The following is an 18,467-nucleotide window of genomic DNA, read 5'->3' as shown; positions in this document are numbered from 1 at the left end:
TTTAATCCAAATGGCAACATTAATAACCCAACAATACTAAGGATGGGCAAGCACCTGAACAAGGACAACTTTGTAAGCATCTCACCCCCATGATCCTTGCAGTGCAACTTCCTTTTTCTTTTTTCTTTTTGGTACCAGGGATCAAACTCGGGTCCTTGCGCTTGAGCAGCAGATGGTGAAACCACTGAGCTAAATCCCCGGCCCTACCGTGCAATTTTCTGAGAAACAGCAATGACAAGGGGAAGGCAGTCTGTGAAAAAGTGAAATGTGTGATTAGCCATTGTTCTCTTGGGATTTACCCAAGGAGAAATGAATGCAGTGACCCATACAGTGTCCTATGTTCGAGTACCTACAGCATATTTCACACCCATTAATCATCAGAAAATAGATAAATAACATATACAAAATGGAATACTACTTGGCAATGAAAAGGAAGAAATGACTGATACACCCAATATGGAGCAATATTAAAAGCACTGTGATAAGTGAAATCAGACCAAGAAGGCTAAGTGACAACTACAGAAGGGACACAATTCACACTGTTTTTCAGGATAATTTGTCTTGTGTGGCCCCTTGGAATCAATTCCCGCATTCAGGATTGCTACTTGAGAGAAACACTTAACACTTATTCTGGAGTAAATTAATATGACTAATGCAGATTTTTTCTTCTGCATCTGGGAATGTAATCAAATATTCTGTAAAGAAAGAATTTGTGACTCTGTCTCTCTACTCAGAATAATTTGAACTTTTACCCTTTTAGTGAAGTTAATCACACTTGATCTCTTGAGAAAAAAATGTTTTTAATGTGAAGCAATACTCCACTGAGATTTAACAAACTCTATTTTAATTGTAATTGATTTAGACCAAAAGATAAAACGAGTTAATTAGAGCATGCTATTAGAATTACTGACAAGGGAATATGTTTGATACAGCAGGCAATGAATGGATATGAGATGGAAGATTATTTTACAGTCAGAAACAAAATAAATTTTAAGTACTAAGATCATTCATTTGAGAAAACCCACATCGTTTTACAGATTAGAATTTTGCTCTTTTACAAAATGTTTATCATTTCCTAGAATATTTGAAATACTTTTCTATAAAAATAGTGACACCTGTTAGGCCAGTGGCAACCACAGCACATGCCTAGGTTTAAGCCAGGATTTCTTAAGCTTTTCCTTGCCATTGAAGGGGAAGAAATGCTTCCAAACTAATTCCATGGAATCAATCAGTGCTACCCTGTTATCCAAAGCAGATAAAGACACAGCAGAAAAAGAAAGCCTTATAAGCCAATATCTTCGATGAACATACATACAAAAAGTCATCAATAAGATACTTGCAAACAGAATTTAATAAATCATTAAAAAATCATACACAAAATCAGCTTCATCCCAAGGATGGAAGGATGATTCAACATACATAAATCAATAAATGTGATACATCACATAAACAGAGTCAAAGATAAAAATCACATGACCATCTTAATAGATACAGAGAGCTCTTTGCAAAAATCCAGCATCCTTTCATGATAAAAACCCTAATGAAAATAATAGGTATGCAAGGTAAGCAGGACCATATCTCAAAATGACAAAAGCCAAATATGACAACCTATGGTCAATATTGTACTGAATGAGTAAAAACTGGAAGCATCTCCTCTAAAGTCCATAAGAAGTTAAAAGTGCCCACTTGAACCACTCTTGGTCAATATAGTACTAGAAACGTCAGTCATAGCAGTCAGACAAGAGAAAGCAATAAAAGGGATATAAATAAGAAAGGAAGAAATCGAATTACTTCTATTGACAAATGATATCATCCTGTACACAGAAGAAGAACAACACAAAAACCCCAGACAACTCCTAGAGATATAAACAAATTCAGCAAAGTGGCAAGACACAAAGTTAATATATAAAACTCGGCAGCATTTCTGTGCACCAGTAATGAACCAAGAAAGAAATCAGGAAAACGTAATTTCCATTTATGGTAGCTTAAAAACTTAAATACCTAGGAATCAACCAATGAAATGAAAGACTTCTATGAAGAAAACTATAAAACTCCCAAGAAATAGATCAAAGAGAATGTAAAAAAATTGAAGAAAAAAAACCACACTGAGTCCTGGGTTTTTCTATTTGAAACAGTTTTATTATTGCATTAATTTCATTGCTTGTTATGTGCTATGTCTTTTTAAAAGCATTATATCTATGAGTTATATGCATTTCTTATGCATCAAAATATTTCATTCTGGGGCTGGGGATTTAGCTCTGTGGTTCTACTGCCTGCTTTACAAGTACAAGGTCCCGAGTTTGATCCCCAGTACCATGAAAAAAAAATTTTTCATTCTGATGTGTTAATTGAATTTAAGAAAAAATTTTTTTAAGACTCAGGCAAATTAGGAGGCCTATTTTTATTACAAAACTTTTGGCTTATGGTTCTTTTAATAGGGCTCCTCTACCTCTATTCCCTTGGCTCTTAAGTATTATTGACCTCTTGGTACATTCTCCAAATTTCTTTGATTATTTTAGAATTGGCTTTGTCTTAGCTAACAAAATATTTGAGCAAAAACAACTTAAAAGGAGAAAAGCCCATTTGGGTTCATAGTTCCAAGGTATCAGTCCTTTGTCAGTGGGCCTGTGAAAGAAAGATCTTGTCAGGAAGTACAGGGTGGAAGAAAGCTCCTCACCCTAACTCGGCCAGGAAGCAGAGACAAAGAGTGTGTTTGTGGGGGGAAGGCTGGTGTCCCAAAACACCCTTTAACATCCCCAATGACTTAATTTTTTCCAAGTGTGCCTTAACCTCGAAAAGTTTCCACTACTTCTCAGTAGGGCCATCAGCAGGGGACTAGGCCTTCAACACATAAACATCCAAGTTGTGGGAGCATTTTAAAGATCCAAACCATATTCCTTCCCCATGGTGCCTGCCTTCTTGATTTTTCTGAATCTGTGCCATGTTCCTATCCTTCTGTCTCAGACCTTCACCTTCCTTGATGTGATGACTTTGAAGCACTCCATATAGGCCCTGCTTACACCAGTTTTGTTAAATTTACAAACAATTTCTAAATCTTATGTAGAAAGCATTTCCCTACTAATGACATCTTTGTACATTACCTTTGTTACCATCCTCAATCAACTGAGCCCACTCTTCTCTTCACAACTGAAGAACAGGTAGCATTTAATTAATAAATGCTCCTTATTTGCATGAGAATGGTTTGAGCTTTTTTCAAACTTGTTCCATCTTCACAGTGACGTGCTCTGTCTATTTCAGTACTGGAGGGAGCTGGGATTTGAATCAAGGGTTCCATAACTCTGAATATGAATTTCTTTTTTTTTTCTATTAACTTTATTGGTACATTTTAGGTATAAAATACAGTTACATTCATCATTGGGATCTTGTACCTTTACATGATGTATCTTGGTTCTTATTTTTTCCCCATTCCCCTGCCCCCCATTAAACCACTCTACTCTTCTCTATTTACAAAGACTGTTTCCATTTTTTTCCTTTTCTCATACTTTTTTCTTTTCCCTTCTTTTCTTTCCCCTATCCCTCCCACTTCCCCTAGTCCGTTAGACCTTTTCTTCCTATTTTACAATGTCAATTATACATTTTGATCCTTATTTACACTTTTAGTTTTTATACCAGAGAAACTATTCGGTATTTACGTGTGTGCCCTATTTATTTCACTTAAGAGTATGAACTCAATGCACATCCACTTAGCTATAAATGTCTCTAGTTTCTCATTCTTCATGGCTGAGTGGTCCTCCATTTTATGAAAAAATCACATCTTTATCCAGTCTCCAGTTGATGGGCAATTAGGCTGTTTCCAAGTTTTAGCTATTACAAACTGTGGTGCTATACATATAAGTGAGCATATCACTGTGGCATGATTCTTTTAATTCTTTTGGGAAGATACCTAGCAGAGGAATAGCTGGGTCAAATAGGACTTCCAATCCTAGTTGTTTGAGGTATCTCCATATTGATTTCCACAGTGGTTGCACCAGTTTACTTCCCCACCAACAATAAAGAAGGGTTCCATTCCCCCCACAACCCCACCAGCATTTGTTGACTGATTTCTTGATAGGAGCCATTCTTTCTGGAGTGAGGTGAATCTCAGCATTGTTTTCATCTGCATCTGTTGAAAGACTGGGGATGTTGAACATTCTTTCATATGTTTATTTGCTGCTTTTAGTTCTTTGTCTGAGAAATGTCTATTCATTTCAGATGCCCATTTTTGAATTGGGTCTTTATTTTTTGGGGGTCTGATTTTTTGGAGTTCTTTACAGATTCTCGTTAGGAGACCTTTGTCTGAGGAATAGCTGGTAAAATTTTTTCCCCACACTGTAGGTTGTCTTTTAGCTCTGTTGGTGGTTTCTCTTGCAGTGCAGAAGCTTTTTAATAAGATGAGATCCCAGTTGTTGATTCTTTGTACTAATTCTCATCCTACTGGGGATTTGTTCATAAAGGTTTTTCCTATGCCAATCTCTTCAAGAGTTCTATCTAACTTATCTTCCAGAAAGTTTAGTGTTTCTGTTTTAATATTTAAATATTTAATCCACTTCAATTTTAGTTTAATGCATCGTAAAAGATAGGGGTCTAGTTTTAATCTTTGGCAGGCTGAAATCCAGTTTTTCCAACACCATTTATTAAAGAGGCTATCTTTCCTCCAATGAGGATGATTGCCTCCTTTGTCAAAAATGAGGTGGCTAAGTATGTCTGGAATTGTTTTTGTATCTTCTGGTCTATCCCACTGATCCTTGGGTCTGTTTCTTTGCCAGTATCATGCTGTTTTTATCACAATGGCTTTGTTGTATAGTTTCAAGTTGGGGATTGTGACACCCCCTGCCATGTCTCCTTTCCCAAGAATTGCTTTTGCTATTCTAGGTCTCTTCTTGTTCCAAATCAATTTTTGGATTGTTTTCTCTAGCTCTGTGAAATATGCTGTTGGGATTTCAATAAGGATTGCATTGAATCTGTATAGCAATTTTGGAAGTATGGACATTTTCATTATATTGTTTCTTCCTACCCAGGAACAAGGGATGTCTTTCCATTTTTCTTATATCCTCTTCGGTCTCTTTTTTCAGAGTGCTGTAGTTCTCTTTATAGAGGTCTTTTGCTTCCTTCATTAGATTGATTCCTAGATATTTCATTTTTTTTGGATGCTATTGTGAAAAGAATTGTTTCCCTAATTTCTCTCTCAGTGTGTCTTTTATTTGTGTGCAAGAAGGCTATTGATTTTTGATTGTTTACCTTGTATTCAGCTACTCTACTGTATCTGTCAATTAAGTCTAGGAGTCTTTTGGCTGAGTTTTTTGGGTCTTCTATGTACAATATCATATTGTCAGCAAATAATGAAAGTTTAACTTCTTCCTTCCCTATCTTTATTCCTTTTATTTCTTTCTCTTCTCTAATTGCTGTGGCCAATGTTTCCAAAACTAAGTTGAACAGGAGTGGTGATAGTGGACATCCTTGCCTTGTTCCTGATTTTAGCATGAAGATTTTCAGTTTTTGACCATTTGGTATGATCTTGGCTGTTGGTTTTTTATAGATAGCCTTTATCAAGTTGACATAAAGACCCTCTATTCTAATTTTCTGCAAGGTTTTCAAAATCATGATTGGGTGTTGAATTCTATCGAATGCTTTTTCTGCATCTATTGAGATGATCATATGGTTTTTGTCCTTGACTCTGTTAATATAGTGTGTTATATTTATTGATTTATGTATGTTGAGCTATCCTTGCATCCCTGGGATAAATCCAACTTGGTCAGGGTGTATGATCTTCCTGATGACCCTTTGTATTCTGTTTGCCAGTATCTTATTGAGAATTTTTGCATCTATGTTTGTTAGATAGATTGGCCTGTAGTTCTCTTTTCTCTGGGTCTTTCCCTGGTTTTGGTATCAAAGTAACACTTGCTTCCAGGAATGAATTTGGGAGTATTGCTTCCCTTTCAATTTCAAAGAGTAGTGTCAGTAGTTCTTCTCTAAATGTCTTCTAGAATTCAGCAGTGAAGCCATCAGGACACAGGCTTTTCTTTGTTGATAAATTTTTTATTATGTTTTCAATTTCACTCATTTTAATTAGGATGTTTAAGATTTTTATATCTTCTTTGTTCAACTTTGGTAATTCATATGTATCTAGAAATCTGTCCATTTCTTCTGTGTTTTCCATTTTACTAGAGTACAGGTTCTTGAAGTAGGTATTGATGATCCTATGGATTTCTTTTGGATCTGTTGTGACTTTACATTTTTCCTTCCTAATTGCATGAGTTTGAGCCTTTTCTTTCCTTTTTTGATAAAATTGTCTAAGGGTTTATTAATTTTATTTATTCTTTCAAAAAACTAACTCTTTGGTTCATTAATTTTTTTTTGTATTGTTCTCTTAGTCTCCATTGAATTGATTTGTGCTCTGATCTTTATAATTTCCTCTCTTGTACAAGCTTTGGGTTTGTTATGCTCTTCTTTTTCTAGGGGCTTAAGATTCAGCATTACGTTGTTTATTTGAGCTCACTCTGCTTTCCTAGTGTGGGAATTCACTTCTATGAATTTCCCTTGTAGAACTGCTTTCATTGTGTCCCACAGATTCCTGTATGTTGTATTGGTATTTTCATTTAATTGCAAAAATTGTCTAATTTCTTTTTTAATTTCCTCTGTGACCCATTTGTTGTTCAGGAGAGTGTTGTTCAATTTCCATGTGTTTGTGAAGTTCTTGCAGTTTCTTATGCAATTGATCTCCAGTTTAATTGCACTATGGTCTGATAATATACACAGGATAACTTCAATTCCTTTGCATTTACTTAAACATGCTCTATGAATTAGTATGTGGTCTGTTTTGGAGAATGAGCCATGTGCAACTGAAAAGAATGTATATTCTAATTGTGTGGGGTGGAACACTCTGTAGACATTTATTAAGTTCATTTGTTCAAAAGCTTGGTTCAGTTCTAGTATTTCGTTGTTGATTTTTTGTCTAGATGATCTGTCTATTTGTGATAGTGGGGTATTGAGGTCTCCCACTACAATTGTATTAGTGCTTATTTGATTTTTCATGTCCATTAATATTTGTTTGGTATAGTTGGGGGCATTCATATTTGGTGGATATATATTTCTGATTGTAATCCCTTCCTCTTCGATTTTTCCCTTTACAAGGATGTAGTGACCTTCTTTGTCTCTCTTAATTAGTTTTGGTTTGAAATTTACTTTGTCTATAAAAAGATAGCTACCCCTGCTTTTTTCCAGGTTCCTATTGCATGGAAAACTGTTTTCCACCCTTTTACTTTCAGTCTATGAGTTTCTTTATGAACTAGGTGCATTTCTTGTATACAGCATATTGTTAGATTTTGCTTCTTAATTCATTCTGCCAGTCTGTTTCTTTTGATTGGTGAGTTGGGGTCATTAACATTGATGGTTATAACTGGTATGTATTGATGTATGATTTTCATGTTAGTTTACTGTTGTTGGCTCTTTTTAATTTTTTCCCCCTCTCCTTTTAATTTCTTGCCTTGCCTGATGGATTGACTCTGTTGGGCCTCATGGAGTTGTGACCTTCATTGTCTTGTTCTAGGATATTTTTTAGAATTGTTTTGAGTGCTAGTTTGGTATTCATGAAGTTTCTCATGTGTTCTTTGTCATGGAAGAATCTTTATTCCCCATCAATTTTGAAAGATACTTTTGGAGGATACATCAGTCTAGGTTGGAGAGTGTTTTCTTTTAGGGCTTGAAATACCTCATCCCAGGCTCTCCTTGATTTGAGGGTTTGTGTTGAAAAGTCTGCTGTGATTCTGATGGGCTTTACTTTGCATGTGACTTGTTTCTTTTCTCTGCTTGTAGTATTTTGTTTTTCTGTTGTGTTTTGGGGATCTTGATTATTATATGTCTAGGTGTAGATTTATTCTGATCATGGCTAGCTGGAGTCCTATATGCCTCACTCATCTTTATTTCAAATTCTTTTGCTCTGTTTGGGATGTTTTCTGTCATTAATTCTGTGAACAGTTTTTTATGTCATTTATACTTTCTCCTGCTTTTTTGTGGACTCCTATCAGTTTTATATTATTCTGCTTTGCATCATCAAGGAACTATAGGATTGATTTCTCATGGTCCCTTACTAGTTTTAAGTGATCTCTATTTTCATGGTCACTGACCTCCATCCTGTCTTCTGTATCTGATATTCTGTCTTCAGATTGGCTCAGACTGCTTTGTATACTTTCAATAGAGTTTTTAATCTCCTGGATATCTGTTTGAATCTGTTTCATGGATTCCATTTCTTTCCTATGTTGGGTGATCATGATTTCTATTTTGTTCCTATTCTTGGCATTCATAGCTTCGATCATGGTCTTGACTCATCTATTTTTTTTTTAAATCTGTTTCTGTTCTAGAGTCTCTAATCCTGTCTTTCATCTGCTCACCATCTCTGTAGTTATCTGGGAAATTATTTCTGTTTTGAATTTTTCTAGAGCCTCATTCATCTGTTTTGTAACTTCCTGTGCTATCAGTTCAGGGTGTTCAGGTGGTTGATTATCAGACTTTTCCACCTTGTTTTTCCCAGAGTTTGCCTTTGGTGAGCTGGAAGTCTGGGACTGAGCCTTGCTTAAATATCCTCTCATTTCTATTTTTGTTGGTACTGTCCTTGGTTTAGTTCCTTGTTCGATACTTTGATATTGGTTATTGTAGGTATCTTTGTCCCTTGTATCTAGAACCCTTATGGAATGATTGCTTCTCAGAGGTGTCTTTCAGATATAGCTGGTCTTAAGGTCTTGAGTCTCTAAAGACTCTGGCACAATATCATTTTCATTATACCAAAAGGATAACTGATTAGATCAATCACAACACCTTAGCCCAAGTGATACAATCAGCAATAGCAATAATATAAAATACAGCTTAGAAAATAACAATTTGTGTTAGTTATTAATCTATCACCTTTAACCATGTGAATTAAATCAAAATCGAGGACCAGCCCAAAATACGTTTAAAGTGAATACTCTTCAATATAGCAACTTTACCATTCAGGATACAAACTTAGAAGAAGTTGGGGAGGGAAGGAGAGATGTGTAGAAGGAAAAGAAAAGGTTAGAGGTGAGGCCAGAGGACACAGGAAGATCATGCAAGCTCTAGGGACCTGTTGAAGAGAAGAGGGAAAGATCAAATGAGAGAAGAAAGACAAGAACAGAACAACCTATCAGGAATAGGGAAGCTAGAAACTGTATTCACTTTCCATTGAAACTAATGACAATTGAGAGAAGGAAAAAGTGGGGAGAAAATAAAAAGAAAGAAGAACTCTGAATTAGGGCAGGAACAGGAAAAAAAGGGAGTTGAAGAACAATGTGGGAGAATGAGAGTGAAAGAGAGAAAGAAAAGAAAAAAAAGAAAAAGAAGAAAGAAAAAAATTTAAAAAGAGTAGAAAAAAACAAAAATTAAAAATGAGAGAAAAAAATAATTTTGAAAATAAAAAATAAATATGAAGGGCCTCCTTCAAGGTATGTCTCTGCTGTCACAATAGACGAGGTGGGCTGCAGTGTGCAGGTCTAAGTCAATTAGTCTCAGCAAGCCAGTAGCAGACCCTTGAGATTCCAGGCTGATTTCTGGCTGCAAGTCCCAAGTTGAGCTCCCTGACCTCCTGCAGGGTTGAACTCTGTGAGGTTCTATTGCAGGTTCCAGCTCCCCTTCCCCTGAAGATAGTCCAGGTTCCGATGGGTGGTGGTGATCCCTCCAACTTTCCAACTACGGTGGTCTGGTGAGCCTTTATTGCAAAGATTCTCTTCACTTTTCCAATGGGCTTCAATTTTCATCATGGAGCCCTAGAGAGGGAGTCCTTCTGTTATTCACTTCTGCTATGTCTTCTGGAGCTCAGTACAATGGCCTTTGTGACTCCTGTGCCCCTGGGGTGTGGATCCAGGTACAGGCACAACCAGGACACCAGTGGTGGGGAGGGGGGTGCTAGGGTGGTGCTGCAGGTGCCCGTGTGGCTCCCCTCCTCACCGGTCCACCCCTGGCTGGGAACCCTAAATGAGATGTTGTTGCTCAGACAGCTCCAGGCCATCCAATGAATTTCTTATTCATGTTACAGTGCCTCATATTCTTCTTAATTTATAGTACTATTTCCTACTTTATTTGCCTCCCTCCCATAGTCAGGCGTTTTAACTATGATCTTACTAACTCTCTAGAGCTCCATCCTATTTTGGCTACCCAGTGACTATGCTCTGAACTTCTGAATAAATTCAACTTCTGCCTTTTCCAATTGCAGCAGGTCTTCATTGCTGTAGAGTATTGATTTTTATATTGCATTTCAGATACAGGTTCAAACATGAGTTTATTGGGTTGGGAGATGCATTCTCAAAATATCTGTAGAACACAGGCTACAAAACAGTATTCTTTTGGAAAACATGATATATAGAACAATTTTGCTACATATTTGGGAAACATATATGAATGGGTGATGATACAAGATGCATTTACGGGTTAAAATACATTTAGAAGCAATGCTGTAGAAAGCTATGTGACTGACAATTTGACTTTCAGTGTATTCTATAACATCACACTTCCACTTGACATCTCTTCACTTTATAGGCAGTTACTAGCCTAATATCTCTTCTAGCTGGTCTCAATATTCAGTTTTCTTTGTGTCATATTTGGTTTTCTTATAGTAGCAGAAAGTTTTTCTTCTACCACATTAAGAAGCTCTCATTACTTTTCTCTATTTCATAAGTTGTTGGTAGCTTCTATTTCTCTTAGTAATTGTGTGCCACTTTTCAGAGAAACTGGTGACCCCTTGTTCTCTGTGCTCTGCTGTCCTGTCTCTCAAGCCTCCTCCCAACTTCATTCTCACAGCTTCTATTCATTGGTCTTCTTGATTCTGCTCAGTAAAATCTCTGTTTGCAATACTAAGTGTATCACAACTACCTGGTATAAATCCTACCCAGTTAAAAGGACTTTATGTCTTTCCTTATACCAGGAACTATTTCTCTCCCCTTTGTGTACTATGACCCTCTATGGTTTGTTATATCTCTCAAATATGCTCTCTGTTTGTCATAAGAGTCAAATCTAATGCATGTTGTCATTTCACAAGTAGATAACATAATTTTAGGTACACTCCAATACTTATCCCCACCCCCTGAATCCTCAAAATTCCTGTAAAGAAATGAAATACCCAATATAGGGTCTTCTTAGCCTCAAGGAAATGAAATGGTATGACTGTCGTGGGTAAGGCATGGGTTTTGGAAAGGTACAAGCCACACAACTCACAGCATGCTAAGAGATCCACACTAGCTGTTCCTTCTCTGTAGTCTACACATAGGTGCCAGGGTCTTCTATCTGACCCCTCAAGTGAGAGATCAGAAGTGAGGAAAGAAAATGGCTCAGTCAAGTGTGTGAATCTCCTGGTATGGAAGCTCCATATTGCAAGTAGGAACCGATATTTTCTGGAACAGTTTCTGGCTTAGGCCCCAGTATCCATAAAAGGTCTTGTGTATCCCATTATAAGAGTCTCAGAGAGTGAGATGCAACTAGCTCATTCCCATTTCCTCTTAGTTAGAGGCAATCATCTAGTAAGGGTTACTTTTACCATAAGCAATGTTAGTGTGAGACCGGTCATGTTATTGGATATTCCAGAAAAACAGAGGGAAAAGTTTAATGCAAGTCAAATATGACTAAGTGGAAGAGGAAGGATTTTTCTAACCACTTATCCAAAGAAGAGAACTAATATCTATTCAGTGTATATTGTGGTAGGAATTTCTCACAGATTATTTCTTTTTGGTCTTATAATAATTCTAAATATTTCCAATTCTTCAAATATATTTTACAAATGAAGAAATTCAGGTCCAGAGAGTTTTAAAAACACCCAAGATTACACTGGAGTCATAGCAAGTTACAGAAGCAAGCTTTAAACTATTGTCTGGCCTCAAAGTTTGTAACCTTCTTTCCTGTTCTATGCTGATTGTCAGACCAGGCTGGGGATTTAGCTCAGTGGTTCCACTGCCTGCCTCAGAAGTGCAAGAGCCCAAGTTCGATCCCCAATAGCAAACAAAACAAGACAAAAAAACTGTCAGACCAAAGGCATACGATATTTGTTAGTGTTAACAATCTTTGTCCTTGAGAAGCTTAGTGCCAGCACTTTGATTATATTAAATTGAATCTTTTCTTCTCTCAATATATGCATTCATTATAAAAATGTTATATCTGAGATATGGGTGATCTAAATAGGATATAATATCTATTTTCAAAATGGCCTTACAGCAAGTAAGTGACAGAATTGAAACTTCCCATCAGTTTCAAGTCAATTACCCTGAGCCTCAGTTTCTTTGGAAAATAAAGGGATTAGATTTCACAATCTCCAAGACCTTTCTCACTTCTAATATCCTATAAAAGGAAGGTCTGATTGTCTTTCTGCTACATCTGGCCAGCTAGGAGGAAAGAATGAAAGTAGATGAAATGACTCCCTTTCATTTTTATGATCAAGAGTTCTGACCAGGAACCTTTTGTTTCTGGGGTAAGACTCTGGTTTGTACAGAACATTTAATGGAGGTGATTTTCAAAGTTATATAGTTATGCTTGTCTATGAGAAAAGAAAACACACTGCAATGGGTGAATCCATCATACACTAAAGCCAAGAACTGCCCCTGGGAACATGACTGTGTTAGTTGCTCTTCTCATTGCTGAAACAAAATACAGAACACCCAAAGTTAAAGGAGGAAAGATTTATTTAGCTCACAGTTTGTAGAGGTTTCAGTTCACAGTTGGCTGGCTCCAAGGCAGGACAGTATGGGAGAGGGGCATCACAGAGGAGAAACTGTTCATGGCAGGCAGAAGACAGTGAGGCAGCAAGCAGCAAACGACATTAGAGCCCTCTTTCTGTCCCTTTTTCCCAGGCTACCTGCCCAGGTAGCACTCACACCCAATGTGGGTCACCCTTACTATTACCCAGAACAATGCCAAACCAATCAGCAGGCTAATTTAGTAATCATAATACACCCTTGATCCCAGAACCACAAACCTTAGATCCAGTCACCTGCAAAAGGCCCCACTATGACCGCATAAGGCTTTGGGGGACATCTGTATACTAGCCATAACAGTGACCATTTCATCTTGCATTGTCATTAAAATTGTATGCCGCATGTAGATCTCTTTTCGGATCTACTATTTAAAAATTAATTATTTTTAAAAACTTCTTTTATTGGTACATTTTCAGTATCCAATACATTTACATTTATCATTGGGCACTTGTACCTGTACATGATGTACCTTGGTTCTTATTTTTCTCCCCATTACCCGTGTGCCCTTCAACCCCTCCATTCTTCCCTATTTTCATAGATTTTGTTTTCATGTTTTTCTTTTCTCATAATTTTTCCTTTCCCTTCTTCCCTTTCCCCTTCCCCTCCCACCACCTCTACACCTTTGGACCTTTTTCTATTTCAAATTGGAAACAGCCCAAGTGCCCACCAACTGGAAACTGGATAAAGAAGATGTGGTTTTTTATATATAAAATGGAGTAGTACTCAGCCATAAAGAATGAGAAACTAGAGACATTTATAGCTAAATGGATGCATATTGAGGCCATACTCTTAAGTGAAATAAATAGGACACCCGTGTAAATACCGAATAGTTTCTCTAGTATGAGAAACTGAAAGTGTAAATAAAGATTAAAATGATTAAAACAAATGATTGATAATTTAGATCTACTTTTAATTTAAGATTGTATGCACTTGTTGTTTAAAATTTTTTAAAAATACAATTGTTCTAATCCTGTAAGTAGGATAACAAAATTTGTATTTTTGATATTTTCTCACAATAAGTTTAGATTTTATAAGTATTAGCAGTTTTTTTAGAATCCAATTTACTAAGACTTTTATTTATGATACCTTCAATTGCTTTGTGCATGGAAAAGATTCTTCCAATGGGAGGGCATAGAGACATCCATATTTTATTGTATCCTTTTAAAAAACTGATATTCTTTAAATAATCAATCTAATTTAAAATTTAGAAGTTTTCTAAAACCATATTAACTTCTTAATGAGGTTGGGAGTAGAGCAAGGACAAATAAACAGCAGAAAATCATGGGACAAGAATCAAGAAACCAGACAGAGCAGGGACAATTGTCTCAAAACACCAGAAAACTAATAGAGGTTGCCACACCCCCCCAAGATCCCTAGCAGACACAAACCCAAAAGTACATTGCCCCAGGCTGCATCAAACCTCGTTTTCAATGTAGTTTTGACCCCTCAGTGGGCTTTGGATGCCATGACACTGTCTCTAAAACTTGGTATCCTCAAAAACTCCTCCTCCCCAAAAGTGGGCCAGTCAGCTTTCCTGCTGAGCCATGAGTCTCATCAATCCCCAACTGTGGATCCTCCCCTTTATAACCCCGGACCTTTAGAAACCCAGTATCTGTCCCTATAGGGCTCATGAACCCTTTCACTGGTCTACTCCCACCCTGTGAAGCATTCCTTTGCTTTTTGTGCTATTAATAATTTTTACTCTTGTTGATCCTTTTGAGTTGGAAACAACTTCCCTGAAACCCTCCATCAGATAATACTACTAATACTACTACTACACTAACCCGAACTTTATAAATAGCAGAATTTGCTATTTCAGACCTTTAGTTAGACATCCGTTGTTGACCTAGGACCTAATCAATCTACCTGTACAGTTGACATACTGCTATCAATGAGAAAGCCAGCAATGACTATTGAATATTCAAATAACAAGTCAATATCTGACATTATGGCAAGCTCAGATTTGACTGTATGCTAATTCAATACACATTTTAGCTTTGTTAAAATGTCTGTGTTATATGTCTATACTAAAATTTTTTGGGATAATACAAAAAAGAAAATCAGAAAGACACAGTGCTTAAGCTCAACAAATTAACTGTCTAGCCACAAAGTGCAATGTGTCATAGATAATTATGATTTTTAAATCTTTTAAAAATTTGTGTTATCCAATGTTCTGTGGAAACACAAAGGTTGTGGTTGAAATCAGACTTTAGTCCTATTATCTGTGATTGGTCCTGTTATCTACATTTAAACAAGTGGAAGATGTTTTCTTCTTGTCCACTACCCTGTTTCCAAAAGTCAAATTATAAGATCTGGAAGCCGTGCAATTAAAAATCATGAGATCTTTTAAATAATTGAAGTCGTGCAAAACTGCTAGCATTGAACCCATATTGAAACCCCTCGGGCTTGGCAAGAGAAGTCATTACTCCTGGATAGTCACTATGTCCCAGGGCTTTTTCAGGTCCTGGGGAAACACTGACCGGGCAGAAAATCTCTACTTGGAGAGTTTTCTTGCAATATACGGAGGAAGTGTGTGATGAGCTTGGAAGAGCTCTCTCGGTGTCAAAGTACATAGAAATGTACCTAATAGACTATTTTATTCTAGGATACTGACTCACAAAAATTTGTTCACCTGACACTAGTTAAGACAACATTCCTTCTTTTCCCTCTTCTCTTCTCCTCTTCCTCTTCCTCCTCTCCTTCCCCCCTCTTTTTTTTTCTCCTCTTCTTCTTCCTCCTTATCTTCCTCTTTTGTCTCCTCCTCTTCTTCTATGGTAGAAATACTTTAACTCAGAACAGTTGAGTGTAAATGACATGAGGGGTAGTATGTTAATTTTTGTCCTCAGTGAAAATTCCCTAGCCATAAATTTCCATCCTCCCACAAAGTTCTATTTTTATTGTCTGTCACTTATTTGGGACCTATCATCCCTTAGTAATTACATCTGAGGACTCATTTATAACAAAGTGAATGGTTGACAAGAAGGTGTGAGGTGGACCTGGCTGCGTATTCAGAAACAAAAGAGAATCGTCCCTAACTTGTTGCTATCCCAGTTTGCATGGGGACGCAGTGCTTCTAGACAGAGTGCATCTGGGACGTCTTCCTGGGCCCACCTCACCACTTCTGTGCCAGTTTCTCCTCTTGAATAATTACACATTTTCTTTTCAGTAAATCCCTTCTTAATTGAAGAATGGAGCACTTTTATTTGGCATCCCGTAAAATCTTACCATCTATGTATTCTTGAGAGAATGAGAAGCAAAATTTCATCAGACTTAGGGAGAGTTACAAAGAATCTGGAAAATTCAAATTGGATCACTCTTCTAGAATTTCAGACTCTTACCACTTATATTGTTTAACTTTTCCAGAAGACTGGTGAGACCTTCACTCTGCCTAAACATAGCCATCAATAGATTTTTGAAAATTACATTATTCAAGAAAATAAATCTTTCAATTTTTTAGCCATTTAAGTAAACTGTAAGCCTTTCCAATATATTTTTCTATTGCATTTTGGAAAATACTTGGGGTGTGGGATTCTGTATGGAATAATATGTTTTAATTTGCAAAACTTCAGAGAAATGATTATTTCAGTTTTCAAGGCAGAAATGATAACTTGAAAGATGCAAACATTGGATGTTAATTTAATTCTGCCTTGAATTTCACCAATGTAGTAAAAAAAAATCACTAAATCACTAATGTATTTTTTAGCAAATTTCAATTTGCTGCTGTTTTCACCATTGGTGTGATGTCTGCATGTTGTAAAGCTCTTTCTAAATTCAGCCTTTCAGAATATTTCCAAATTACATCTTTGTACAAGACAATTAGAAATTGACTGAGTGAAATTACTCTAGAGGTCAGAAAGTGCCCAGCAGACAGTGAAAGTGGAAATCTCTGACATTATGCTTCTCACCTCTGCTCTGGGGTCATGGCAGGAACTGACCCACCGCAAATCCAAACAGAACAGGACTTTATGTCTGGTGACATGCTATCTAATCATGGTCTAGCTTGCTACTTTGAGAGTCACTTCAGTACAAGGGGTATGGGACTGTCCTGTACCATTTCCCCTGGAATATATCGTTGTCATTAACAGGCAGTGCTCAAGGGCCTTATGGACCAAGGCCAACTCTCATGACTTTGATTTTGGAGCCCCTACTGAGAAACCCATTGGAAGCATGTTTTGTTCTTGTCACTGTTGCCTGGGAGTGACGGGGAACTTTGCTTATGTTGGTCTAGGCAGTGTCTTCCTGTTAGGATGTCTAGTAGTGGCCATAATTATTTGTTTTCCTCCAGATGTTGCCATTAAGCCATGCCTTGTTTGCTAGAAACTTTTCCTCATCTTCCCATGCTATTGCTTCAAGGAGATGCTGACAACTACTGCAATTGTTTTCCTAGATAACGCACCTATTCACGGGATCCTCTTTATTCTGAGTCAGGTCCTCTATCCAAATTCTTAAAAGCTTCTGTGATCTTGTCAATGATGTGCTTTCCTGACTGCTCCATCCTCTAGCATGATCCTGACTCAATCCAGGATTTCAGAGATTCCTGAATTTGACTGAACTGTAATAAACAAACATGTAATATCCTCAATTGAGCTAAATTGGTATTTTTTCATATTAATTTCTAAAATCTCAAATACAATTGCTCATTAAAAACATTACAAATGGGGCGGGTTTTGCAGTTGTAATTTGCAGTCTTCACTCTGTAAAAATACATAGGTTCCAATGATCCAATGTCATTTGGTTTCTTTTTTCCTTCTAAAAATTGAAATCTGCCTCTGAGTTTCTATCCCTTTGACTTACACAATATTTATCATCACTAATTTGAGGGTTTCATTTTCTTGTAGCCCTGTGCAAATGACCCAGACTATTTTTCGACACCATGGTCTTTGCATCACAAGGAATGTTGCTATTTTAATGCCCACTACCGGGCCAGTCCACTGATGGAGACACAAAGGTCCAAGAGCATGTACATTCCCCAAAATACACCTGGAAGCTGTCCTCTGTGGTCTGGCTACCTGGAGCACCTGTGACAATAAGTTGTAACTTTGAGGTTCCCAAATTAATTTTCTCAGGCCTTGGGATGACCAGCCAAGCTTCCTTCTGCTTTAGTCCCATTTTCCCTCTGGTCCCTATGTTAGATAATTTGATTCATCATTTTTCAAGTCTTTCTTTTTCCCTGGGTTTTGTCATACATTTTCATATTAAAGGTTAGGTTACTTTTTATATGCAAGAAATGTGAATAGTTTTCCCCACAAGGAAACAGTGATTAGAGAAAGATGACACACCACACGAATTAAGTGTCATCTTTAATTAAAAAGCTAACAAACTGTCCAGTGACACTTCTCCCCCAAACCACAAATTTGGTAGCTACTGAGTCTTTAGACAACATCTTCAAACCTGAGAAGATTAAAAATTTAAAAAGAAATAAAATAAGTCCTCAGCTCCAGTAAGGGAGCCCTGCTACATACAGGCCTATCTACACCAGTGATACTGCTTGATTCTACGAGGTGGCAGGATCCTAAATAACCCCACTCGGGAAAGTTACTGCAAGTAGCCTTTTTCCAGTTTCCAACTTCTGAATAAAGACATTTTGTTAATTCAGTTTCAGAAAACTTTTTACAACTTGTTATATTTACAACACCAACTTTTAAAAGCTCACTGAAGTTAACTAGGCAGAAATCACGTTACACAAAGAGGGAAAGCTCAAAATGTCAACTTTCTACCGAG

Source organism: Heterocephalus glaber, unplaced genomic scaffold, assembly GCF_053883595.1.
Source record: "Heterocephalus glaber isolate CG9 unplaced genomic scaffold, H.glaber_assembly_v1.0 deba00001531, whole genome shotgun sequence".
NCBI classification, from domain to species: Eukaryota; Metazoa; Chordata; class Mammalia; order Rodentia; family Bathyergidae; genus Heterocephalus; species Heterocephalus glaber.
This window is presented reverse-complemented; position numbering follows the sequence as displayed.